The sequence below is a fragment of the Agelaius tricolor genome, unplaced genomic scaffold (genome assembly GCF_023055355.1).
Source record: "Agelaius tricolor isolate 1412-34295 unplaced genomic scaffold, bAgeTri1.0.p SCAF_9, whole genome shotgun sequence".
In the NCBI taxonomy this organism is placed as follows: Eukaryota; Metazoa; Chordata; class Aves; order Passeriformes; family Icteridae; genus Agelaius; species Agelaius tricolor.
The window spans coordinates 28,189,922-28,210,070 of record NW_027269269.1 but is presented as its reverse complement, the minus strand read 5'-3'; the positions used below and the strand labels follow the sequence as shown (position 1 = coordinate 28,210,070).

At 38.4% G+C, this 20,149-nt stretch overlaps 2 protein-coding genes across 5 annotated transcripts in view; one reads left to right on the top strand and one right to left on the bottom strand.

Moving 5' to 3' along the window:
* Positions 1–20,149, bottom strand: part of DCBLD2 (discoidin, CUB and LCCL domain containing 2) — a 428,333-nt gene that overhangs the window by 371,569 nt on the left and 36,615 nt on the right. The gene's annotated exons all lie outside the window — the stretch shown is intronic.
* The window catches only part of COL8A1 (collagen type VIII alpha 1 chain), an 87,622-nt gene that overhangs the window by 41,750 nt on the left and 25,723 nt on the right, over positions 1–20,149 (top strand). For 2 of the 3 annotated variants that reach the window (XM_071433395.1, XM_071433397.1), the window contains one exon: positions 13,935–14,047. The gene's annotated coding sequence lies outside the window, so the exon portion shown is untranslated. Of the gene's footprint in view, positions 1–9,202; positions 9,220–13,934; positions 14,048–20,149 lie in introns of those variants that run through there. The other variant, XM_071433398.1, reaches the window with a different exon arrangement.

Sequence of the window (20,149 nt, the reverse complement as noted above, 5' to 3'; positions counted from 1 at the left end):
CTTGGGTTTTGCACAACCTTTACAGAATTAAGCACTCTAGCAGACTGCTGCCAACAAAGGTTACTTAATTCCTCAGTAAAGGGGGAGTCTTGTTATTCAGATAAAGTAGCTACTGTAGTAGATTTGCAGATATGTTAAGAGTATTACAGGATCTAGAGGTAGATTTAGGAAGAAAATACTATAAAGCAGAAAAAATTAAACAGAGTACTTATTGAAACTTGAAAGACATTATGACATGTGATGTGATTGCATCAGATACGAGCAGGTGGAATTGTGTTACCTGCAGTGTTGCAGAGTGACACTTGATCATAGTTACACTTCCCTTTAAAACACTCACCTTTTAAATCTCCCACTACTAATTACATTGGAGGAAGAAAACAGAAGCCACAGGGTTCTTCTGTCTGCAAACCGTCATATTATGTTTTCCTAAGTACCACTATGTTACCCACAAATTTTTGTCTGAAACTGGACTGGTGAATTCACCTGCCCTAGGTTCACTGTGACAGGACAGCAGCTGCTGTTACCAGAGGAACCACAGCAACACAGACTATTTAGTCTAATGCCTTCACTGTGGTCATAGGATCACTTTGCAATAGCCATTCTGGAAAAAAATTTCCAGAGTCAACTCAGTTTCCATTCCTCATGTGAACACAATCTTTCATTCTGCTTTACTCACCAAAATGGAAGTATTAAGTACTTCACCGTGGTACATTACAGCAGATGGGGTGCCTGTTGCTGGTTGATGGCTGACTGTGCATGCTTTGAAACAAGGTGTCACTCTTGTCCAGGCTTTACATAGAAACCTCACCTAAATCACACATCTGTCTGTTTAGCTAGTGATATAGACACTGGAAAGACACAACCAGTCTAGATTTTTTCAGCTTGTGAAAGTTCATCTGTCAAACCAACTTCTTGAACAAACATTCTGAGATTTTATTGGAAAAAATTACTTGAAGAGAAATGTTCCCCCAGAACTTTCAAAACCCTGTATGAAAATTTGGTCACTTTAGAGACTAAACAAGTATTTTAGCAGACTCAGCTGCAGAGGTTTTATTGGCAGGTTATATTAGAAGCTGCAATTTTTTTTTAATATAACTTCAAGAAAAAAATTTAGACACTTACAGGAGACTGACAATACTAAAATACGGAGGAGGAAAGAGACACTTGGCAAAATACATGAGCAAAACTCAGAGCTGGTTCTCCTCAGAGCTTGCTTTGCATAAAATATTTATGATCTCCATCGAAGCCCATGGATTTGCATAAATTTGAAGAGGAGTCAGTCGATGTGTTTGCTGCACAAGGTAAATGCACAGGAATTCTTTCCTTTCCCCATATTCTTGGATGATGATTTGCTACTAGAAATTACAAACCAACTAAGCATTGAAAAGTGCTTTTCCCTAACACCACTGAATGGCCTGGTTTATGACTTTTGTTTTGGGATGATAGCAAACTCTGGAATCAATCTGTTTTTAATGTAAGGTGTGATCTATCTTTTTCTCTACTAGATATTTATTATGCTAATAATATTCCTTTGGTATCTCAACATCCCCATTATTTGACACTATGGGTATCTGCCAGTGTATAAATATTTCATGAACTACCCATAACCTTGTAGATACACATATAAATCATTAACAATTGTAAGAGAAATTCTGGCATGTTTCAAGTCAATGGCAAAACTTTCCTTGACTTCAGCAAGGATCAGATTTTGCCTCTGCCCTGTTTACAATGTGTCTAGCAGTGTCACTTCCCTTTTAATGCCACCTGTCAGCAGGTGTCTGTGCTAGAAGTTCCAAATAACAGCATTTGCCTTATTATCCAGCAAATTAAAACTGTATTTTCTGCTGGCTCACACTGAGCTTTCAGTCCAAGGTGGAGGTGGTGACATCTGCTCAAATGAGATTGCATACTGCTGGAGTGAATTCCCAGATCATTCCTTGGTGTTTTTGGAGCTAATAGAATCATAAACTGAAGTTGATTGTGTTCTATATGGCCAGAGAGTTGTAATAAAGTCTTAGGATGGTTGGATCTTCCAAAGCACCCTGCCATTTAACTGTTATTTATACCATTGACTTCATCTGAGGAACTGTCCAACACTGCGTTGCATCCAGTAGGTTTCTGTGCTGGCATGTGGCAAACACGTGAGCAAATCATCTGGGTACAGAAATAATAATACTACCGAATATCTTGGATCTCTGGCACACCTTTCAGTCCGAGAGCTTTAAATAACTACACATGTTCATTAATATCTTCTAGCTTCCACCATGAGGTGTGTAAATATTAATATAATCATTCTGTAAATGGGAAGACACTAGCACAGAGCTGTTAAATGCCCTGCCTGCTGTCTGGTACGACTTCTGTGGAAGGTGGGCCCTGCATCTAACCTAACAAGGCTGTTTGTTGTGTGCTCTCAGGCAAACCAAGGCAGCTGAAGATAAGTTGGCAACATATCTCTACATGTTCTGCCTAATGTATCCATCTTTTTTCAGTCTCAGAATTGGATCTACCATGTAGGTGATAAATGACTTCTTGAACACCACATTTCATTTCCTCTGCTGGAGATACTCATGTTGAATGAAATGGTGACCTCTGCAAGAGTTCATACCTCTAAGTAATGGAGAGTTCATCTCTGGGGGGAAATTAATCCACAGGGATATCTTTCTTTGAAGAAGAGCTCATTTTAGGAGAATGAAGTATTCATTTTCTCTTGCAATTTTTGGGAGTCATAGCATATCTGATTCTCCCCATCTTTGGTCATTGTCATCCCATATCTGTCCTCAGATATTTTTTCACTTCCTTCCCCAATAAAAATTCACCTGAAAATAGTGATATAAAAAGAGGATGTTAATAGCTGTGCAATTCTGTTGCTAGTTTTGATCTCTAACACAGCTATATTGATCAGTCACATACAAATCTGACCCATCTTCCTTCATCAGACCTTATCCCAGTCAAGTCCAGTATTAAATTAAAATAACCATATCCTTTGTTTTACTGTTTTCATAAGCAAATATGTTATCTACTAAAACTGCCAACTATCCTGCTAAGATCTGAAATACCTTTTTAATGTTTGCCAGATGTAAAACTTATCCCAGTCAATCTTGTACTATTCCTGCCTAAGAAATTAAAGGCATTAACCAGTGCTGAGGAGGGTAAGTAATTTCGTGCTTTTGTTTGCATTTGTCAGTTTTTGAGGGAAGAAATGGCTTGTATTTTTCCAGTTTCCAAAAGCTAAACGTTCCATTTAACTCTGTGCTTCCATAGCTTTAGATTATAACTTCTGAGCATGGCATCTGAGGTCCCACATGAAATCAATAATAATATATAAGTTCCTAGGAAATATTTAAGTCCCAAGGAAATTCAAGGCCAGGTTGGATGGGGCTCTGAGCAACCTGCTTTAGTTGAAGATGTCCTTGCCCACAGCAGGGGCATTGGAACCAGGTGATCTTCAAGATCCTCTTCCAACCCAAACCATTCTAAGATTCTATGATCCCCCATCTCCCTGTGACTTGGACACAAAGTCGGTTAAATTCTCCACACTTTGAGTCATGGAAACAGAGGACGGATTTATTTTCTATCCCATACAATACAGAAATTTTCTATGGGTAAAGCTATATCCGTGTTGGAAGTTAAAAGTTTATAGATCACTTTGACTGACATATCACCAAGATGTTATCCAGAACAAGGGTGGAACTTACCTATAAAGTGATTACACAACTGTTGTAGCATATTACTTCAGATTAATTCAGGTTAAAATACCAAGGATAAAAGTAAGTGGGCCTATCTCCTGTGGAGTTCTCCCACATGCACGTAAATTTGACTTTAGTACTAATTGTAGTTTGAACTCTAGAACAGAGAAGTTATATTGCAATGTTCAGATGGCTACAATATGTAGAACAATTTAGATTTAGCCCTCCATCCCATTCTATCAAAATCCTTCTTGCTACCTCCTGAAAAGGCAGACATCAGACTCAATTCTATGTTTATGGAAAAGTAAAATGAAATGAATGAACTAATATCATCCTGAATTTATCTTAATTAATCTAAAATGATACACATCTGATTTAGACTTAAAAAGACCATTTCCATTCTGCTGGCCAGAATGTTATCAGCATCTTAGAATCCATATTTATTCAATATCTATGCTTTCTACACATCTTCATAAAATCAGATGTATTAGAACTGTGATTAAAAACATTCTATTACCAAAATCTTTCTGTTAACTCAAAGGAGGTATCTATTTTTAGAATTAGTAAATATTTTTATTCTCAGGAAATCATCAAAGCCTGGACTTCTGTGGCTTTTTATAGCTGAAATATTTACAGAATCTCTGCTTAGTTATGTTTCCATTCAAATGTTCTTTCTGTTGCTGTCTGTAGAACTTCAGCTAATTGAAAGTACTTTATTTTGCAGTGCTTGCGCTATCTCTTACCATGTACATTTGAGAAATTTTTCAATGCTCTGTAGCAGGGGGGCTGGAGCTGGGGGTTCTTTAAGGTCCCTTCCAACCCAAATCATTCTATGTTTATTCAATGTCGTCATTCTTATCAGCCCAAGTTATTAATTATAAATATTCAATGTACTTGCCATGTTTATTGCATGACTCATGCCTGACATCTGAGCATTGTTGCTGACTCATCATACAACTCACCTTACAGGTGCTGTCTCTTTAAAGCTTTTATTCTGCACAACCGTACAGCTGAGAGCCTAATGCAGTCACATGTGTAAATACCACCTATATAAACGCATCAAGGGATGAAACTTCAGAGCAGAAATTCCAAGCATGATAGAAACACAGTACGTGCTGTAAGTTTTAAGTGGCAAAGTACACTCATAAGATAAAAATAATTCAGTGCTTGGATAAGTGGAGGCATTGCTTTTTGGGGTTAGGGAGTCAAGGGACAGGGGAACATGAGATCTGGCTGAGTTCACAAGGACATATCCCAAGTACAACACAGTTCAAGAGGTGGGATGTGTCATTATTCCTTCAAACACAAGCAGTGTTTGTGCTGCTGCTCCTGGATAAGGCTCCATGTTCCTGTAGAAAGGAAGGCAGACCCACTAAGGCAGTACCCTGAGACTGGGAATACCTCCTTCCTATGTCCCACATCTCTTACATATCTCCTGAACAACCTTGGGGAAAGGACTTAGCCTCATTCCAGCCACAGGATGGGAGTAGTACCTCTTCCCAAGGTACTGTGAAGATAAATATGTGAATATTTAGGTACTACTGTAAAGATGACCAAATAAGCCAATGGCATGAGCTTATTGGGTACTATATTAGCATGGAGAGGAATTCTCCTTCTTGCCTGTAATGGGAAACTCCTAGAATCTTGCCTTAAAAGGAACAGACAATAAACAGCATGAATCCCTAAGGGGAATGAAGAGGAGGTCATACTTTACACATACTTTACAGTCCATGTAGGCATTTTACTTCCAAGGGGAGCATTTTGAGCATATTCTCTACTTTTTCCTTGGTAAACCTGAAAGCATTTTCCTCTGTGATGAAATGTACAAATATAACATTTCTCCTTTTTTGATAAATAGTATTACACCATGTTCCTTTTCATTTCCTACTCCCAACCTAAGTATAAAACATGTCCGTTTGAGTATGTTTTATTACTTTGATTTTATTTAGGAAGAAAAGTATGGTGAAAAACAAAACCAGCCATACTTTCCTGTCATTGGTATTTTGATCCCTGCTAAATATGGGGGCATTTCCACCACTTTAATATGAGCCCATATTCAGCAAAGAATCTAATCACGTACACAGCTCAACATCTGACACTCTCAAAAATAAATGAGATGCCTGCTTAATTACTTCATCAACTTAGTGCTCTGGAGACTTGAACACAAAAGTTTTGCCTTTTCTTTATGATACAAGATTCTATAATGACAATGTAGTAACTGTTTGGCAATTTCGTCTCCTTTAGGCTTTTTCCATTTGCAAAAAATCAATGGTATAGAGTGTTCTATATTCAGTTATCTGGGTATCATCAATGAAAGATAGAATTTACTTTTGTTTGTTTGCTTGTTTCTGCACATATATAGTGTGCAGATGACAGTCAAAGTTGTTCTCTGCCCTGATATTTATCATCTGGATTACATTTATGGAGTTCAGATCACTTGTTTCAAATATGCACTGCAGAAGTTAGCATAGTCCTTATGGCTCTCCCAAACTTTTAGAGAGAAATTACATAAAAGGATGTGATGTGGGTCATGGAATTTAGCCAAACAAATTAACAAAGCAGCAAGAATTGCCTGGTGCCAGTCAGGGTAAGGAACACTACCTATACCTGTGATAAACAGAGCACATTGGTCATTGCATGATATATTAGCAAATTATGGTTTCTAACTTTTTATTAGATTATATAAAAAATGTGCATTTCACTTCATTTTTCCTTATGAGACTAAGCTGATAAAAATTCCAGAATGGATAAAGAATTGGTTTGTTGAGATTGGCAGCAGTAAGGAACTGGAAAGTTTACATTAATTTTCTTCTTTTTTTCCTTCTTTTCTTTTTTTTCTTTAAGAGGCACACACAAATAACCTGACTAAATTACACCATGCCCTTTATACCTACTGTGTCCTTACGAGTACCTCTCCCAGAAACAGCTAGTCTTGGCTGCACTAGCAAATCCTTCTATGTGTTAGTTAGAATCAGGAAAAATTTCAAGGCAAAAGTTCAGTAGTCCTAACAGAAGTTTAGATTTCATCATAAATTTGAATTTCTGTCCAAGTTCATGGTGTATAAACATACCACAGATAAACATGCAGAGATACAAAACTCTGTCCTGAAGGCCTGGCAAAATTTCTGTCTGGACCAATAATACCTCCTTATAATCTTCTTGGCCCTCGGAGGCCTACTCCTTAATTGCAGTTCAGCATGTGCCAACAAACCTTTTCTGGGGAGGTGGTTTTGGAGGAATTACTTTCACTGAAACGCCTGAAAAGCTTATCAGTTATAAGCCACTATTAACAAGAAACACATCTTGTGATAGTTCCAGTAAGAAACTGAGTACCATTACCCCATGTGCTTGTGTTTACCTCCAGGCACAGATCTCACACATTGCCTGGCAAGCAAATACTAAATTATTGAATTTTCATGGACTAAACAAAATACAGCAACTATACCTATTTGCAAACAAGTTGCAATCACACCCCAGTAGCCTCTGATAGCCTAGTCATGAAGAATCAAGTTACTGATTTTTGATGGATTATAGAAAATGTGTTTTATACCTATAGAATAAGTCCAAAGTACTGCATAAACTAAGGTAGAAAAATTCCTTGGGTATGATGAGGCAAATTAAAAATTGAGAAAAAGAAGAACTTTCTTTTATTGTCTTAAGAGAACACCTTTACAGCTAGATACTGAAAGCATTGTGCTGGTTCCTAATTATTCAGACACATATTTTTCTGAATAAAGTCCTCAGGAATTGTCTGATCAAGACCACCCATTTAGTTCTTAAATTTTCACCATTTGTCCATAAAGTGCCTGTTCACTTTCCATGTTTAGTGTCTCCTGCACAGCATGAAAAAGTGGCATAAATGCAGCCCAGCCCAGCATGGTATGCACTGAACAGCTATTTTTGTTATTATCTGAGGAAAAGACAGATTTTTGTAGGGAGTGAGTAGGAACAGGGCCCCTGCTCATAAACCAGAAGAACAAACAAGTGGTGTTGAGCAGAGCTAATACTTATCTACCTAATTCACTCTCATGATGGGAAACATGGCTCCACTTCAGTCCTAAAGAGTTAACTGGTGGACTTTACAGCACACATACAACTGCACTGAAGTTGTCCTAAATAGCAAAATACAGGTCTCCACGTGGATGCTTAGATTGTTCCCCACTGTTTGCTGGAGTGGGGCCTGGCAGGCTGAAGTGTCTGTCAGGTCCATATTGAAGCCCCCGTGGTGCAGCCAGGGAAGCTGGAAACTCTGATAGTGCACCGACCTCCCTCAAGGACTCTGCTTGCCTCCATCAGGTACCACAAAGAGCACATCCTTTCCCAAGAGGTGAGGCTGCTGACAAGCTCATGAAGGAGGTTTACTATTTTGCTGACTTGAGCTCTTTGTTGGGTACCGGATCAAGAAGAAGGAATAAAAAAGAGAATGCTTAGGGCCTAGAAAACAGAATACCTTGTTCACCCAACAGTGAGTCAGATTATAGATGGTATTATCTGATCACATCAGATGGAATGAGTAATGTTTCTTAAGTCCAATAGTGAGTGGTAACCTACTTGAGAGTGTACACTGTGTTACTGATCCTAATTACTGTGCTCTAAACAAAAAGCAGGATTATGCTTCATACACAGACTAAGTTAGCTACATATACTGAAATAGTAAATTCCCTTTAAATGGCAGTCAGAATGATTCTTTTCAAAGACAGAAAACAGGAGATTTTTTAAGCAGCACAGAAATCCATAAAGCTAACAGGAGTACTATCTCAATGATTCTGAATTTACTACAACAGAAAAAAATAGGCAAGAGGATGCCATGATATCCCATCCTTCTGTTGTTACTCTCAGTCACTGGTAGAAACTTGGCACACCATTTCTGATGCAACTGCAGCAAACTCAATTTTTCTTCTTTTCTGTTTTTTTGTGTGTCTGTGAAGAAGCATAAAAATGCTTTTACCTCAGTGTTGCTCAAAGTTTTGGTTATGATTCAGTCATCTCAAAATATTGAAAATAATTGCAACATTATGTGCTGCCAGCATTTGCAGTACAAAACTGTGTCATTCTCACACTTTATTTAAAAAAGAACATTTTGCACCTCAATAGCTAGTTGTGGTTTTGGATCATAAAGCACTAAGGGTTTTGATCTGTTCTGATTCCCACCCCTTCTGTCTCATTTTTCTCATGGCTTAGAACAAAATATTAATGTGACTCATCTGTCATAAGTGATTTTCACATCCTCTACCTCCTATTTTGGTGTGTGATTAGACAAACGCTGTAGTTACGTAAAATTATTTGTGGGGGTTTTTTATAATGGAAGATATGAATCACAGGTACTTTAAGCAAAAAAGAGAACAATGTCAGGAGAAAAGTGAATTATAAATGAAAGCAACTTGTATATATTATAATTAATAAATACTTTAAAACATGCTATTTCAATTTACTATTTCTTAGTATTAAATATTGCAGCTGTCATCTCTGGAACACTGTAAAAGGAAGTAATAAATGAGAAAAAAACCTGCGTTTATGGACTGTCTTACCCAAAGTGAGTGCCAACTTTGATACCAAAACATTTGCAAGGACACTAATTATACTTGGAAAGCTGGAATTCAAAACTGTAAATATCAGTTCCAGGATGTTAATGTTTTCTGGTACAGTTGAGGAAATCCTATGTAGTATGCTACTTTCAAAAAAGGCAATTATGTGTATATACTCCTGTAACTTTTCTCCAGAGCAACCTCCTATCTCACAGTAGTACTTTCTCAGAAAAAAAACCCTTAAAAATTCCCTAGAAAACAGAACAATCAATCAGTACAGAAGTGATTTTGCTACAGAGGCATTTCCAACAGTGACCAGATTCTTCTTTCCTCCCTCAAATAGCAGACTAAGTGGATCCAGTTCAGTGCAAGCTTCATTCCACAAAAGTCATTTGCACTTGGGCTGAATACTGAATCAGCAGGACTTAAATATCTGCTTAAAATAAAAGTTATATTTCTGTGACTACTTAAATTAACTAGGGATCATGCTGTTTCTTTGCTAAGATAATACAGTGATTTTGTAATTTTCTGCCTTTCTGCTTTTATCTTTCTGCATTTGAATTACAAACAGAAAATGTTGTTTTCCACACTCAATTAACACCTGCAGGTAGCAGAGTGGAAAGGAGAGAAGACTACAAGCCACCTCACTACATTTGAAGATTAGTACACAGAATTGTACTAATTGAAGATTAGTACACAGAAAATAAGTTCTCTCCTCTCCTTTCAGATACAATTTTGCACAAAATAATTCTTAAAAGCAGAGCAATGAAATAAATTCAGTCAGGAATTTCAATGCTTAAATGTTCTCTTAGGAGCTATTTCTCTCATTCTTCTCTCTCTCATATTCCCTCCCTCCCTTCCTTCTCCAAGAAGCCTTCTTGGGATTTATTTTCTCCATAGCAAAGAAAGACTCTTGTTGCTTCAAGTTGCTCACATCATGGCTTGTACTTGGGATTTCTCCCAGTAGTCCTAATCTATATATCAGGATCTGCACATGACTAAACAACACAGGGGAAGACAGCAATTGTATCAGTAGGAAATCTTTCAAGATACTATTTTTTCAAGTTAAAAAAAATTATCTCACTATTGTATTTCAGGGTGCCCCCGGCGAAGGAAAATGATTGACATCTGACTCCATGGCTTTGCAATGCTGAATGCTCACTTCATTAAAACTATATTATATTACATTATACTATATCAAATAGATAAATACTATACTACATCATACTTACTTCTAACTTCTCTCCTAACTGAAAAACTCATGACTCTCTGCCCGAGAGTCCAGACCCACACATGTGGATCCAATTGGTCACCTTGGGTCAACAATCTCCAGAATACATTCCACCTGGGCACAAACACAGGAGCAGCAAATGAGATAAGAATTGTTTTGATCTCTGTGCTTCTCCAGGAAAACACCTGAGAGAGAGAATTATGTCTCTCTCTGTTCAGAGATTGTGAATACCATATCTCACCATTACAGGTTATCTGTTCTGAAAGTAGTTAAGTGGAGGAATGCACATGAAGTGATTGGTCTCAGAACAGAAAGATCTGGATGATGATGATAATAAAAATATATTAATGTTAAATAAAGCATCTCAAAGTGGCCAGGAGTTCCCCTAAGAAGAATCAGTGGAAGCCTGTTGAGTGATCTACTGGAACTGGAATTTATCTTTTGATTTGTTACATTGTGTAGCAAAACCAAACTCCCAGCTGAGTGCATCCTTGGAGCAGACAAGGCAGGCAGGGGTAGCATTGGTGGTGTAGGATGGGGAAAGATGTGAGAGTGAAAGGTGGGGATTTAGTGGCCTCTGTGTGAGGAAGTTTAAAGGAGACATGGCACATTTTCTGCTTATGAAGCTGCTTCTCCTCCTTGTGACTCCTTATTTTCCTTCATTTCTCTCCTTCTCAGAGGGAAGACACCCAGAGACCTTCCCTTTACTTCCATTGTTTCCAACATGACCATCTATACATTTTTCTGTTCTTTCTTGATTGTCAAGGAGGGGTCAGTCCTGTTTTGGAGGGATGAGAACTAGGCCAGGACCAGGGCAGAAAGACAGAGAAATCCTGCTGCAGATAAAAGGACAGATGTGACTGCTGCTGCTGTACTGGGGCCCTCTGGTACACACTGGCACTCCTTTACCCTCTCCCTAATCCCACAAAGGAAGTAACAGCAGCATGGATGGTACAAACAGGAGGCAGGAATGAACTGTTTGGCTGAAATGCCTAATCCCTCTCTCCTCAGTCACAGGCAAAGTAGCTGCCATCCCCTTCAGTCTGGCAGGTTTCCATTTTGCTAAGTTTACAAAGCTACTTCTGACTTAGTGACTTTCTCTCATTGACTCAAGAAGCTGAGCCAAAGCCCCAACCTTAAATACCTGCAAGTTGCAGAGAAGTTTGTATCCCAAGCTGAACTGCAGAGCACAGGGGTGTCTCTAATAGTTCTGATAGGGTGTAGATGTGTTCTGAATTACTGCCTCATCCTTTGAAGCAGAAGGCCTGTTTGGCAGGATAAACAAGGAGAACCTACTCTTCAGAAAACTAGGAAGCAAATGACAACAAAGTTCTGCATAACACATTGGCAGTTTCTGCTCTTCAGGCGTTAGAGTCCTCTCAGAAAGGTGGCAAATACATATTTCCTTGTACAGCTCCAATGAATCGGATGAAATAAATTGCAAATAACCCACGATACTCAGGCATTATCTCCTATTGGTTCCCCAGGTGATCACATATTTCCTAAACTCCACCCCAAACTCATCAGGGATCTGCTTGCAAGAGAGGGGTGGAGTCAGGAGAAAATCAACACAGATTATCTATAAAAGCAAGGATCAATTGGAGACCAGATAGGTATTGCCAGAAAACTTAGCCTGCTATCATTAAAGAGATTTTTTTAAAATAAATTTTACACCAGAGGTCAGAAAACTTTGTCATGATTAATGTAATCCATAGTCTAAGACAAAGGCCTGAAAAGCAGCCAGTTTCTATCCAAAAGGGGTTTGGGCTTTGAGAGGAAGGTGCCTACCTGGCTGCTATGATGCAGCAGCTCTCAGAGCCTGTTCTGGGACTAGGTGGGCAACTGAAAGCAACTGAAGGGAGAAACAGATTCCAGCCAGCAATCAGAAACTCACAGGCTGGGTGGAAACAGTGTACCATGGAGGTACTGGGGCTGGTATTTGGAGATCTCCTTTCTAGCAGAAAACTCTCCGATGTCTAGAAAATTCAAGCCTCTTTTGTTAAAATGCACTGTTCTGAGAATAATTTAACTAGTTCTTTTTGTCAGATTTGAGAGACCTTACAATAGTCCTGCTGTGGCATTCAGATGAAACAGGGTAGTGGGCACATTTCAAACAGACTTGAATAAATTCTGAGCTAAAACAGTCAAGCAGGGCTCCCTTGGGAACTCAGTACTCCTCCCTTTCCAAATGCTTCCTGCCCCTAAGGTTTGTATGGTCTCTTGGTGGCCAGGCCACCCAGGGTAGAGCTGCCTGGGGTCCAGTGGGTGCTGGGGTACAAGGCACTGCTGCAGCACAGCCTTGCTAGTGCTCTTGAATTTGCATTTTGCCCTGGCTGATAAAATGCTTCAAGTAAATTGAGAGATGCCTTTGGGTGTGTTTGGCTCCTTGGAGTTACTCTGATTGGTGGGAAACCAGTGGTTCTGGAGAGCAAAAACACAGGCAAGGAAGCTCTAGGCCAAATACCTCAATTTTCAACCACAAAGCAAATCAGCACATGAAGAGTGATCATCCTGCTTTTCCATGAGCTGGATTGCAGGAGCCCATGGCTCCCTGTGGGACAGATGCTGAGCAGCAAGTGCAGTGCATGGTGAGCAGCTGAGGGCAGGGGCTATGCATAGAGGTGCAGGGCCCAGCTCTGATCCAGCACAGCACTCGAGCATGTGCTCACTCCAGCTGGAGAACACTCATCCAGAATTGCCCATCCACAACTGAACCCCAAACAGCTCGATGGCAGCTGAACCCAGCAAATCACAGAGACTCTTCCCAGTCATGTCAGTGGGGTTTGTGTCAGGCAAAGCACATAGGACTGGTAGCAGCTGTGTGAGAATGATCAGAATATAAAATAGAAAAGCAGATTTTATTTTGTATAGAACACTAATATTGTCTGTGTTAGTATCCTCATATTATGAGTGCAGTAATGCTTGGGACTTTGGTAGTTTCCAAGCAAAGTGCCTCTTGGGAACTAATGATTTTATTCATGCATTGCATGAAAGGGTTTATATGTAGATTTTCATGGGCATGACACACGTGGAGAAATATAAGATTAGGTAAAAGTTTTTCATCTGTATTTCAGACTGATAATTTTATACCTTGTAATCTGAAAAAGTTATGCAGTGTCTCTGTAGAAGGGTGGGAACAAGGCTCAAGGCACTTTTGAAATCCAAACCCATATTTTGATTTACAGCATAATTATTACAGGATTGCCAACAAAAACACTGAACACTAGGATTTTTGGTTCATATTCAAACTGCTACATCAGTTTTCATAAGCACTGAATAACTAAAAAGGCTACTCAGAGTGAATGAGTTGCCAGGTTTTCATACTTCTGAACAGTAGACCTTGAATAAGAAGCTGGAATAGGGAATTACAAGACTAGGTTAAGCCACTATGTTTGAAAATTTTGACTAATGGTTCTTAATGTTTCTGGGGGAGGGGGGTTAAAGAAGGATATTATGCTCATACATTTCTTAAAAGCTTTCTTTTTCCCCTAGGACCAACCTAAAATCAACAAAGTAACACCAGGCCTAACGCAATCAGGAAATCTGTGCCTCAGAGTGAAAAGCAGCCAACCTGTCCATCTTCTGCCCTGTCCCAAAACCTCAATGTAAGTAAGCTTTGCAGTGTAAGCTTTTGTAATGTAAGCTTTGCAATCTTAAGTGAGTTCTTTGTAATGCCAAAACCAAAGCACAACAGCTTAAAACTGAAGTTGTCTTAAAGCCATCACCTACACAGGATTTAATAAGTTATTCAAGTGTTTGCTATACACCAAAGCTTTTGAATTTTGACTGGAAAATTATATGGTACATAAATTTTGGTGATCGTCCTCAGCAGCACTTTTTATCATAGATAAAGAAATCTACCCTTTCAGTCATTCTCCATTGTTTGATAGGAGAGAACATGTATGGCATTTGGCATATTTCTGTTTCTGTAAAAAAGATTGGTTTTATTCTGGAACTAGAGTAAGCCATGCTGTTGATGTACTTTTGTTCCCCAAAATGCATATGTACATGTGTTCCCTTCCAAATGTATGTACATGCTAAAATAAACAGCAGTAACATTCATTGAGAAATCCATACTTAATACAATGTTTAGTTTAGCCCAATAATGGGAAGAAATTGTTAAACATCATTGTTAAACATCATTCCAAGCCTTAATGGAAAACTTTCTGACAACGAGACATTAGCTCATACTGTCCACGGTCATCTTATGCCTAAGAGTATTGTTTGTTATCACGTGTGACTTTTGGAAGAAAAAACACATTATTGCTTAACAAATTGCATTGCAGTAGTGTCCTGCACTGTTTTGGTTTTTAGAAAGGTAATTAATTGAAAGAATCCACATGGCAAGAATTCATCATGGAAATCCCTCAGACTTTCCGGACATCTTTTAAGGAGGATGAGTGCCATATTCAGTAGCGTGATTTGTCTGAGATGAAAAACCAGCAGGGTCACGCAAACATGGGACCCCACTGGGGAGCTCTGAACTATGAACCCAGTGGGGTGGACTGGTGCAGTGACAGGATTTTAGGATATTTGGCCACTCCATGGCTGGAGCTGTCCCTCGTGACTGTGTTCACCCGGCATCAGCTGCTGTGACCTACCCTACATCAGGTGCTAGAAAAGTCTAACAAGAGAAAAAAAAAAGGAACAAAAAGAGAAAAAAATTGCTCAAGACTCTAGCCCACAAACTACTGTCACAGAATAAAACACTTCTCAGTTTTTATATTCTCCAAGAGCATCCATAAAGTTTTAGAGCTCTTCCACTTAAGAAAACATCCACCCAAGAATGGCAGTGGACTTTGAAACTTCAGCTGTGAAGTGTCTGTAGCAGTTGATGAAAACACTGTGGAACAACTCTGATCAGTTCATTAGTAATTTCTTTAAACCTTTCAATAAATACCTTCTGGTGTTACATAATATAGATCACTTTTTAAAAGTATTGAGTTTTCAGTGTTTTAGAGTCCTTTATTACAACAGGTGAAACAGTAATATAAGCTATTAAATATAGCTGCTGGACAGAAAAAAGCAACAGTTAAGCTAAGTATTACAAATTAGCACCCACTACTTTTCATGAGTGGCAAAATTGCTTTGAGAAAAAAAAAACTGTCCTCAACAATTCACAGATAGCAAGGAACAGAGAATTAAGGGGAAAACAAAAAGAGGTTGAAAGTTCTGGAAAATATTGTTATTTCCTTTTTTTCTTTTAGTCTGTTCCAGTGAATGGAGAAGAATTTCAGCAAAACATTCAGATCTGGATAGAAATATACCTCAAACACAAAGGAAACAAAGCCCTCTATCTGTAGCAAGAATACAGAAAATTTTCAGACTTGAGCGTCAACTGGCAGATAGATCTGAAAGGCATTTGGGTCAAATAGAAGTCCTGAGCTGCTACCAAAATCAACAGTCTAATTGTCTCAGCTGAATCTGGGGCTTAGCTGTTGGGTTTCCTGTAACTAAATCTTGCCACAAACAGCTCTGTGAAGTTTTTCCTCCAATAATAAAATAAAACAGAGCAAAATTAAGATAAATACAAGAGACAGTGAAGATGAGTATATAGTTCCCAACATAAGGAGGGCAGCAGATGTTAGAGAAAACTCATGAATATATCAAAATAGTTCTTGTCAGTTCTAAATGGTTGACATGACATTTCTTTAAAAATAAACAATCAAACATCTGAAAGTAATTGCTAGACCAAGGGATTTATTTTATTTAGGAAAGAAAGTATTTTAAAAATGTACTTAGAATGTCTAGCCTGCTTCAAATTGCTTTGGTTTTCTACACAGCGTCGTGGTAGTCACTACCCACCTAAAAGTGGTATTTTAATAATATTTTAAAATTGAAAAACAACAATTGAAACAAAGAGAGCAAAACTATTCAGAAACGTTACCAGAATGCACAGCTTGACTTCAGACACTTTCTAATCTGATCAGGAAGCAAAAAAGAAAAAAAAAACTGTGCTGAATTCAGAGGCATTGAGTCAGGTGATAAAATTATACAATTTTATGTGGATTTACTGAGGTCGTATCTCAAAATCCAAAGCAAACCCAAGCAACTGAAAGTAATGTTTCAGTTTATATAGTCTGATATTTTTTCTGTCTATCCTTTTTTCTGTTGAACTGCCTTTTATGCCTCTCAGTGTATAAACTTCTTGAACATAGGCATCTCCTCTGTTCACAGTTTCCTCCTCATTTTCTCATGCTTTATGTACCTCCATTCTATCCCTGCTTATCTGATAGTAAGAATTAGTTTACTGGTCTGCCTTTTCCTGACTTGGGGAGCTGGAAATTCTGGAAGATTTTAGTGGAACCTAAACCTCAAATTACTCAAGTATTTATTTATGGAAAGGTTACCTTACGTTTCCAGGACCATTTATTTTAAATAGGAGTCAGTTGTTGGACTCCCTCACTCACTCATGAAAACCGAGCTTCAGACTCCTCACAGCAGCTTTGGATGGGAGGAAATTAAAGGAGAATTACAAAAGAAAAATCTTTTCCAAACATAGCAGTATTATTCAATAGCTTAGCAATTTACTTCTCCTGTTGGTGAATGTGGTTTCTTTAACCAATCCAAGCATTATTGTGAATAAACCCAGTGGTTGCTTTTGTCTCTGTTCTGAAGAAAAGGGGCTTGTTTAGGGCTTTAGTAGTGATAATTGACACAAAAAGCTCCAGTACAGAAGAACACATAAAAAGAACAGGATGAACTTGCCTCCATGAATCATTAGAATTGGGGATGTTGTATAGAAACCTCCTGCTTGCTGTTAGTAACCATGATGACAAGTTTATGATCTCAGGCTGTACAGAGCAGAGATCTGAGGAACCTGCTGCTCGCTAAATTCTCTGCTTCCGAGCCCCCCTACGCCCCAGACCAACTCACATAAAAAGAACTTGAAGGCAGTAGGCAGCAGATTTTTATTTTTATAACAGGAAGTTTGTGGAAGACTGAAACAATGTGCCTCTCTGATTTGAGGAACAGTTATGCCAAACAATAAATGTTCTTAGGGGTTTTGCATTATGCATAAATCCTCCTGTTTATATGCTAAAGCATATTGTTTATTAACAGCTAGCTCATTAACAGTCACATATAGAGCATACAGCTGCCATCATCATTTTGTCAATGTTTTTCACACATTTTCCATAGTTTTCACATTCAGGGAAAAGGAACACTAAGTGAAAAGTCTTCTTTCAAAAGCCTCGTTAACATAATGTACCAATGAAATGAGTCCTTGTGAACTCAGTTTCTTTTGGAAACACCAATGTATTTTCTATGCAGAAGTCTCTCAGGAAATGGCTCATTTTAAGACAGTTTTCTAGACCCTAAAAAGTTCAGACACAACTCTATTAATGCCTTTGCCTTGTAAAATTCAATGAATGCTACCACAGTGTGAAATGAAATTTGAAATATAGTCAGAATAATTGCCCATCTAATACTAAGAGTTCAGCTAAAAGATTTGTTATATAATTCAACCTTATATTTAGTTTCAAAGGAATTTTATGTAGCTGTCTGGTTTATTTAAATAACTGATTAGGCTGTCCTGTTTTAATTGGCAAAGTTATGCAAATAGCAACAAATATTACAGTTCACAGTAGTCTTCCATAGGAACAAGAATGGTTGAGGTCTAAAGACACCTCTAGAAGTCACCTTGTCCAATCCCCCTGCTCAGGCAGGGACACCTAGACTGGTTGCCCCGGACCATGTCCAGAAAACTTTTGAATTATTTCCCACTCTGAGACTCCACAACTTCCCTGGCAATCGATGGTTTAGTCATCCTCAGTTTTTAGCCACTCTTAGTTTTTGATGGTTCAGTCACCCTCAGTTTTCTACTTACTCTACTCACTCTCACAATTTCTACTTTATACTTCTGAAATCTCCTCTGCACTTGTTCTCTGCAACAGTCTAGCTCCTCATTTACAAGGTTGGATGAATGTTGAAGCACAAGGCTGAAATCAGGGATATTTAATTTAAGAAGATGATGCAGTTCTTTGCTGAATGTTTTTTGGACTATTTAGTCAGCAGTCATCCGTGTGTTCTGGGTTAATGGAAGATGGTGTAAATGGAGTCAGATGTGCAGCAGCAAGGATTCGCAACACAGCTTGGGAATGTGAGCTATGCCAGCTGATGGCAAAGCTAAGACTTTGTATCGAATATTTTCTGCTTTGGGTGCAAGCAGCATATTTCATGCTACCTTGCTTGCATTACAGCCATTTTTAAGCAATCCACAGAATGGAGACTAAGTATTTTGAACATGCAAAAGGTCTGGTATGTGCTCAGGTCCCCCCTCCTGTGCAGTGTTCGTGAAGCTATCTCTTGATAAATGACAAACTGAAAAGACAAAGAAAAGGCCAACAGCTTGTAGCCACTGCTGACAGTGTAAATAGAAATTTGAGTTTAGCAGACAAAGTTCACAGTTTGCAGTGAAAGGTCAGAAGGATTTCAATCATCTTTGGTATTTTGTCTCTGCTGTCTGCTCAATATCAAGCAAATAAAAAGTCCCTGATAGACAGCTTCCAATTCTGTATACTTGGCTTTCCTGCTTAGCCTGAAGGAACATGTAAAGTTCTGTCTTTGGCATTCTGCAATTACTTTAAGACACACCATCCTAACAAAGCTTTAACACATACTCAGTCCCAACTTCTAATGTGATGTTTGGTAAGCTAAAAGACTTACCCAGCTCAGGTAAGCCCAGTGGTCTGCAGTTTTTCTGCTAAAAATTAGCATGATGAGGAAGAGTTATATAATATGTTAACTCTCAACAGGACATGTTTGTTTTTTCCCAACCATTGTACACACTAAAATACATCAAAGACTTTTATGAGAAATCTCCTACAATCTGCAGTTGAACCAATTGAGTCTTGGAGGAGTCTGACTTTTTAATATTATATTGTAATTTTTGCCTGCAGTGAGTTCATTCCCTCTTCTGGATATTATTAACATCTCTTTTAGGAAAGGTTTAGCTCTGGCCTTGAAAACACTGACAATGACATTTTTATTTCCCAAACTCAATTAAATATATACCAAGTGGAAATTGTTTTCCTGGAGGTATGTAACCTCAGAAATCTAAAGAAGAGTTATATTACTATGTACCTCAGATGTGATTACAACCACTGCTTTTTGTGAAATCACTACTTGCTGTATTCAGGACTGAATAAATGGAAATGAATGTGGAAAATGGAAATGCTGTGGAAATGAGAAAAAAAACAACCTTCTGTATTAATCTTGTCTTTGGGTGCATCTCTCCTGGATTCAGAATTTTTAAAGATATCTTAGGAGTGTGATTGGGATTAAATAGTAAAAATAGGACAGAGGATGAGCCAGGTGTTGGCTGAATTTTTTTGCAAAGTGTATCCTTTTAATCTCCCAAGGAAGCTTTTTCTTTGTGTTCCTAACTTCACAACCTGTGGCATATCTCAGCATGATCATACATGAGGAGGTTGTTGTGCACACTGTGAGTGCCAAACACCCAAGCCCACTTTGTGTCTACCGGTGCTGAACATGCCTGGTGGGGTTTTCCCAGTTCCTCCCATAGGCATACTTGACAATGTCATGAGAGATCTATTTCCAATCTCAGATGCTCACATACTTTGCACACCTTGTCCTTCAGGCTTGGGCAGAATACCCATTCCAGTCACTGTGCAACTTATTCTTTCATATCCTTCTTGAGACACATATTTTTATACCTTGAAATATGAATTTCTTTACAGTTTTAA